Raw genomic sequence first — 7307 nt, forward strand, 5'->3', positions numbered from 1 at the left:
GAGGAGAGGAGAGGAGAGGAGAGGCATAACTGAATTAAAACCTGCTCTGACTCCTGTGCAAGACAGGGGTCTGTGGGAGCAAATAAGGCAGGCTGCCCCCGAGCTGCCCCCGAGGAATGCCGAGGAGAGCCAGGCTGCTGCTGTGCTTCCCCCTGGAGAGCACACAGGGCTCGGATGCTGATCTGCAGCTTGGAAAGCTGAACCAGCCACACGAGCCTCACGCAGGCAGCAGTGCAAACCTCAGGATGTGTTTGTTGCCACAACTTGTATGATTTTCATCAGCCATTCGAACTGGAGCCAGTAATTTCCATTGTTGCCAGGGGAGGTGGTTGGGAAGAGGGGGAGAAAGGCTGTATTATGGAAGAACGTGGAAATTTCTGTCCTTTCTTCTGTCAACAGATAATTTTTTTTTTGTGGTCTAACTACTGAATGTTTATTTTTTGGATTTTTCTAAAGATGAACTGCTGATTTGGGGAAGCAAAGCAGCTATGAAAGCTGTAAACTGGTATCCCAAATTTCTATCAAAAAAGGGGAAAAAAAGTAATTTTGTCTAATTTCTGTTTTCAATGCTAACATACTAACCAGGTCTTCTTCATCCTCGGTGCTTTTGTCCCAGGAAATGAGCCTGCCTGTTGGCAGCCCAGGGAACAGCAGGGCCAAGGACTTCCAGAATCTGGGTTTTCCCCACCACTGCCTGAGGACACCATTCCCTGCTGCTGGCCTGCTTGCCCTGGGATGCCTCCCTGTCCAGATCCTTGGACACTGCCTCTTCTATTCATTTGTCTAATTGAGATTTTGGGGGGGGGCTGGTTTGGATCAGGTCCAATGCTGAGTGCATTCAGGAATTTTTTTGGTGATACAGCCTCAGCTGAACTGGGCACATGATTGTCAAGACGTCTAGCATTTAAGGTTGAATGTCCTTTCTCCCTTTCTCCACTCCACAGAGTACATGTACTTGCATTATTGCCTTTTCCACACAGAGAAATCCCAAATTTCCACTGTGGGATCACTCTAAATAATCCCTTTTGGCGAGTTCTCCAGACAAAAGGTTTGCCTGTGAGCTAAAACTGTGAGCAATTCCTCCATCTGTAATCCAAGGAAATGTCCTGAAATTCTGGGCAACGAGAGAGAGACTCTTCATAGTTATGCAGAAAAAAAAAGAAAAAAAAAAAGAAAAGAAAAGAAAGAGCAGTTGTCCAGGTTTCAGAGATCACCAAGCAGTCGTGTTTGCACTGCTGGCTCTTTAGTGGTACTTGTGCTGACGTCTGTGCTGGATGTGTCCTGCTCCTGACGACATGCATAATTAGATGTAGCAACTTCATGGGCATTTTAATCTCTTAAAGACTCCTTGACTAATATTTATGTTAGTTAAAGTTGTAATTTAATCACATCTTATGCAAGTCCATGCACATTTTTATGCACGCAGCGGGTCAAGTTCTTTCCCGTAGGCAAGGTCTGCTGGTGACAGGTATTTGGAGAGCTGGCTGTAACTGTAGCTACCTACACAGCACCCTGCACATTGTCCTTACCTGCTATATCTGGACAATTCAGACAGTGCCGAAAAATTGCTGTGCTGTGACCATATCTTCTTCCATACCTTTGGCTCCTGGCTGGCTTGTTGCCCCCAGAGCTGGAAGGGTGGTGCAGGGGGACTGATGCCATGTCTCTGCAGCCTGGTCACTCGTGCTGCAGCAAGGAGATTCCCACTTGGTGTGGAAAGGGAATTCCTCTCCATTACCCTGCTGGCTAGATGAAAAGGGAGGATTTGGCCAACCCCTTAGGCTGTTGGCTGATGCTTCCACCCAGCCAAGGGCCATCTCCCCATTGCAGCCACAGCAGCACGACTCCAGGGACATGCAGACCCTTTACTAAATAAAAAGGGGCAGAAAAGGCTCCTTGGCATCTATTTGGTGATTTTGCAGGTCAGTTTTTGTACTTGAGGTAGATTAACAGCAGCACATGTGAGTTCCTCTGCATTATGCAGTTTATTTCAGCTCCCGATTGGGTTACATGGTGTGCACTATTCCTCCCGTGACACTTGACACAGCAGCTGCCAAGGTTGGTTTCTGGACAGGCCTGTCCTGGGAACAGAGCGTGCCGTGATCTCGATAAACGGTGCTCAGCCTGCGTGTGTGTCTCTGCTTGCCCCTTCCATTGCAGCTTTGTTGTGGGAACTTTCATGAAACCCAGGCCAGCTGCTTCCTAGCTTAACACAAAGCACGTTAATTGGGGCTGCTGCCTTTGGAGAAGCGGCTAGCTCCTACAAGTACTTGTTGTCTACATACGGTGCTTGTCTCCACAAATTGCAGAAGTTTACCTCATCCCAGAATTTGATACAGAGAATATTAAACATCGGTAAATGGAAACGTAAAAAACTTTGCAGCGAGTCCTTCGTGGTCCTGTACATATTAAAAATAGATGTTGACAGATCTGATTTCCACTTGTCAGGGCAAAAAAAGGCTGCCAGGAGGTTCATCTGTGTCTGTCACTGACTATATTTTCTGGTTGCCCTTTTCGTCAGCTCCTTGCATGAGTTCTCCTCAAAAGCTGTGTACTGTGTAGAACATAGTGTGTAGTGTATAGCGAAGCTACTATAGTGAAGCATCCTGTATCAGCTCCTCTAGAAGGTTTTCAGCTACTAAAAACCAAACAATTCCCAGCTACAAATGTAGCAGGAGTGGAAATCTTTGCATCTTCTTACTATGTTAAACTTGATCATATTTCTGTCGATGTATTTAAGATGGTTCTTAGTGCCCTTCTAAAAGATTCTTACAAATTACAATTTCTGTGAACCTTTTAAAACACATTAATGTTTCAGAATTATGTAAGACATGTTGGCAGGCAGAGTTTGCATCTCGTTATGGCACTTTTTAGTTTTAGGATAACCACCCCCATGCTATGAGTTCCCCCAGCCACTTATGCGCCAGCACCGACCAGTGAGCACAGTCGGTTTTGTGTCGAGAGTCACTGTGCAAACCCTTCCAACCCATCCTTGCCCTGCTGCGACCTCCTGAGCCCCTCAGATCAAGGGCAGAGCTCTCCTGACGTTAACAGCAGGGATGAGCTCCTGATCCCTGTAAGAACCTTTTCTTGATGACCCCTTGGTGCCCGTGGTTTGCTGCTGACTGTCAGTGTGCTCAGGGCAGTGTGGCTCTCCCAGTATCACCGGCACCCACGGGTGACCTGGGCGAGTGGTGAGGAGGGACCGAGGCTGGGGCCAGAGGTGCCCTTTGGAGGCAGCCAGCGGGGTGGTCCGGGGTGCCAGGAGCACACATGCAAGGCTAAAGCAGAAGGACTCGATGCTCACAAGCTACAGATGTCTAACATATCTAATATGGTAAGCTCCAGTCCCGCTGCCTGGTGCCTGGGTCACATTAGTTTCGGCAGTCAAGTGGCTGATTGTACTGCCAACTATTTTAGCTCATTGACCTTCTGGAGAAATGAAATAGGGACTGGGCGGTTTTGTGGTTCAGAAGCACCAGTTTGTTTCCTAGCATGACAACGCTGCTGCTCTTCTCCAGGAAGGTTGCTTTCTTGGCTAGTACCCTGGCGGCAGCAGCCAGAATAATATCAGCAGCCTCATGCCTCGGTTAACTCAGCTGTACATGACATTAAAAAGCATGCCAAGGCAGTGAAAACGGGAACCTGAGCAGTGGTGGGCGGTAGCCATTCATCTGCTCCTTGATGCTTTCCCTGCTGTAGAGCCCCTGTCCTAGTCTGCTTGCCCCTTGCAGTGTCAGGGTAGATAAGGCCAAGTAGGAATTGCACATGAGGAGGAATGGCCTCTTGTCCTGAGGGTGTTGTGTTTGTGGCTTGTGAAGTCATGCAGTGAAATTGTCGGGGTTTGGACAGGGTATGGAGAGACCACCCTGCATTGCTGGCTTCGTGGAGTGCTTGGGATGGCAGCTAGGCTGGCTTCTCTGGGTGACTGTGTGTCTGGTCCATGCTGATCGTGGCTTAGCTGTGGTATGACTTAGCCACAGCCCGGGGAGGGATCCTCAGTGCATGAGAGAAAATGCTGACCCCTGTGCTTGGCCCATCCCTCTGCTCTGTTCCCATGCAGCCAGCTGTGCATCCCAGTCCTGCACGGCGTGGGGAGGAGGAGAGGGCAGGGATTGCCCCTGTGCCTCTCACAGAACCCTGTGTGTGTGCCATGAGCCAGTGCAGGGGCAAGCAGCGGGGAGCAGGGGAAGCACCGTGCCAGCTCAGCGCTCCCCTTCCTCAGCTTACAGCCTGACAACTTGTAGGCAATGAGACCCAGAGCCATGAAGATGCTTAATCCTACCTGAGCAGTGGGGTGCACTGGAAACCAAATTCTTCCAGAGGAACTGCCACCGTGCCTGTGGGTACTCCAGTTTTCACTGGAAATGTCCTGGAGGTGTTTTAATTTGGTGATGCTGTGTTGTCTGATGCTGGGTCCCTGCAAGTTGCTTCCCCAGCTGAGACCGTGAGTGGTTCAGCATCATGTGCTCAGATTTATCTTCCCAGCTGTGTGCTTGTCATCCCAGGCTCCCTTCCTAAGCCAGGAAGGGAATCAAGCATGTATGGACTTATATTAAAGTAGCTGTTTGCCATCATTCTTCCAGCAGCTCCATGCCTGGAGACCTGCTCGGGGTGTGTGAGACAGGGACTGGGGTCCCCTCTCTGCCCGAGCCCCTGCCTCACTGGGTATAAACCACCCTGCAGGAGAGGTTTCACAGCAATGCCTCCTTGCCTTGTGATGCATCTAGGCTTTTTAAAAGGCATATTTCCTAGGCCAGTGCTTCTGTGACCCCTGTGCCCACCTTGTGTGTGCCTGCTGTGTGCCCACGAGGCACCTCTCCTGTGGGGCTGGGCACCCCATGGGGCTCCCTGAACCTCTGCCCTGAGCAGTGCAGGGCACGGCCTCATCAGCCACCTGCTCCCTACGGGGATCACCTTTACTGTTATTGGCACGGTCGGTTAAGACTCAAAAGAGGGGCTGTCAGCAGCTGATCTTCCCCAGTTTTTTGTCTCTGTGTGGAACACCAGCAGCTGCCCTGGGCTGCCTCACACCTATGTTAGCACCTTCGCACACACAGGAAATAAAACCCACAGTTTTATTTCTCCAGGATACTTTTATCACCTGCAGAGAGATGCTGTGTTGTGGCCTCTGCCATGATCTGACCGAAAGCAGAGGCTGTGCTCCTGCAAGCAGCCTCCCAGTGCGGACAGCACAGGGGATGCTCAGGAGGCGCAGCCACCCAGAGCACAGTGCTGCCCAGTGCCTCTCCCCAGGGCCCTGATGCTATTTTCTGGTTTTACTCACTTTCCTCATGCAGAGATCAAGACCCCAGAATGGAAAACAGAGAGCAGCCTCCAGCTTTCTTTTTTTTTCCCCTGTTAGCGTTCAGGGAAAACAGAACTGAAACCAAGTGCTTGGGGACAAACTAAAATTAGAATTCCTCATGAATGATGACATTCCCACCAGAGAGGAAATTAGTTAAAATATACTTCTTTCCCCCTGGGGCCTGATTCTTCCCTGTGGCACATAGAGCTTTTCTGTGCAGCAGGGAGGGAGATGCCCAAGTCTGCTGCTTCTACAACAGAGAGCTGGCTGCTGCTTTGTTAGAGCAATTAAAAGCGGAGTTGGTAACATGATAAACACATTTATCAAACGAGTTTGCTCTTTAATTCCCTGGAATTTTCTGTGAACATGATGCTGGAAGGAGGTCCCACTGGGGCCACGAGCATCTGATTCATATCCCCACTGCCCATGGGGCTGGGGTCCGGCTGCCCCACTTGGCTGAAGCCCTGCAGCCCATGCAGGGATGCTGGGACACATGCTGGTGCCAGATAAAACCTCAGGCAGGAACTGCTGCTGGTGGTGACCCCTTGTTTCATGAGCCTTAAAAAAATGGGTGGGTTGAGGGGAGAAAGATGCCCTTTGGAGGCTGTGAAGGGCCATGTATCTGTTGCATAAATCAAGTTTGAGAGAACTGTTCTACTGTGTCCTCAAGAAAAGAGCTGCTGTGGAGCAAAGGAGCTGAAGTGTCTGCTGAAGCATCATCTATCATGACACCAAGTCTCTCGGCTTTAAATAAAGGAACTGTGCGGCTGAATGAAGTAGGCTGACTGAAGCCAATCAGCTGCTTGTACTTTAAACAAAGAAAATAGATTAAAGTGTCTATCAGCCACGTGGCTGGGAATAATGGTGCTGCACTACACTCACTGAACCTGACCTGGGATACGCTGATTTATCTGCCTCAGCCAGGCTGGGCTCAATGGCCCTGCCTGACTGCAGGGAGGCTGTAAATATGTACATTCTGAAAAATGCAGCCCTTGCTGGCACTGAGGTGGGAAATGACTACTTTTTTTTGGACAGCATCAATGCCAATCAAATCCTAAAGATCAATAAATACGTGCCATAAAAAATCCCCACAAAACTACCGGTCCAGTCTGTTAAGAAAACGGCTCTGGGTGTTTTTAAAGTGGTGCTTTCCATACCTGTAGAGTGAGAAATATTGATATGGGCTGCATTTCTTCACTTTAACACATATTAACAATAGAAGACATATTTTCAGATCTGGAATTCAGATGCTGAGGTAGGTCTGTGTGGCCAGGGCCTGATTCCTTGCAAGTGTGGTCAGCCTAGGGTTTGGGGGCCCAGCACAAAGCTGTGCGAGAAGGCCTTCTAATGCTCTGTTTTCCATCAAAAGAATAGAAAAGCCCTTAAAATATGCTCTTCAGTTCACAGATGAGAAGTTGGGTGTGGGGAGGGGTAAGTACATCACACCTTTTCTTCCTATCAGTAGTGTGCTTGTTAAAACAGAGATGTCCAGAACATGCCTACTACAGATGTCAAAGCTCAAATGAAGCGGTGAATAGATGGAGAATAGCTCCTCTGGAGATAGCTTCGGGTGTTAAGTCTGTCCTTTACATTAGGCAGGACCCTGTGCAGAACTTCTGATGGGCTGCAAAATACATATGTGTTTCTTTCATGACCCTACTCCTATAGACATACCCTTCCTTTTCTGTTTCTGCAGGATGTTTTCCAAGCAATAACTCCTGTTTCCATTGCAAGGTGATACATCTATGGAAGATGAAATGTTTTTCCACTGGTATTTGTCAAATTAATGTAAAAGTTCTCTTTAAGCATGCATATGTTTAATACAGTTGTAGAGCCTTATTTTAAAACATGTCTGTTTTTGTTTAGGTAAGCGTAGCAAACTTGGTGGTTAGGAAGTAATGCTCATTACTACTGCTATTATGGTGGTAGTTAAGCCAAAGCTTTTCAGCATGAGTGGGTGAAAATAGAAAAAATGTCATGTAGCAGCATGTCTTCATCT

The sequence above is a fragment of the Oxyura jamaicensis genome, chromosome 1 (assembly GCF_011077185.1).
Source record: "Oxyura jamaicensis isolate SHBP4307 breed ruddy duck chromosome 1, BPBGC_Ojam_1.0, whole genome shotgun sequence".
Lineage (NCBI taxonomy): Eukaryota > Metazoa > Chordata > Aves > Anseriformes > Anatidae > Oxyura > Oxyura jamaicensis.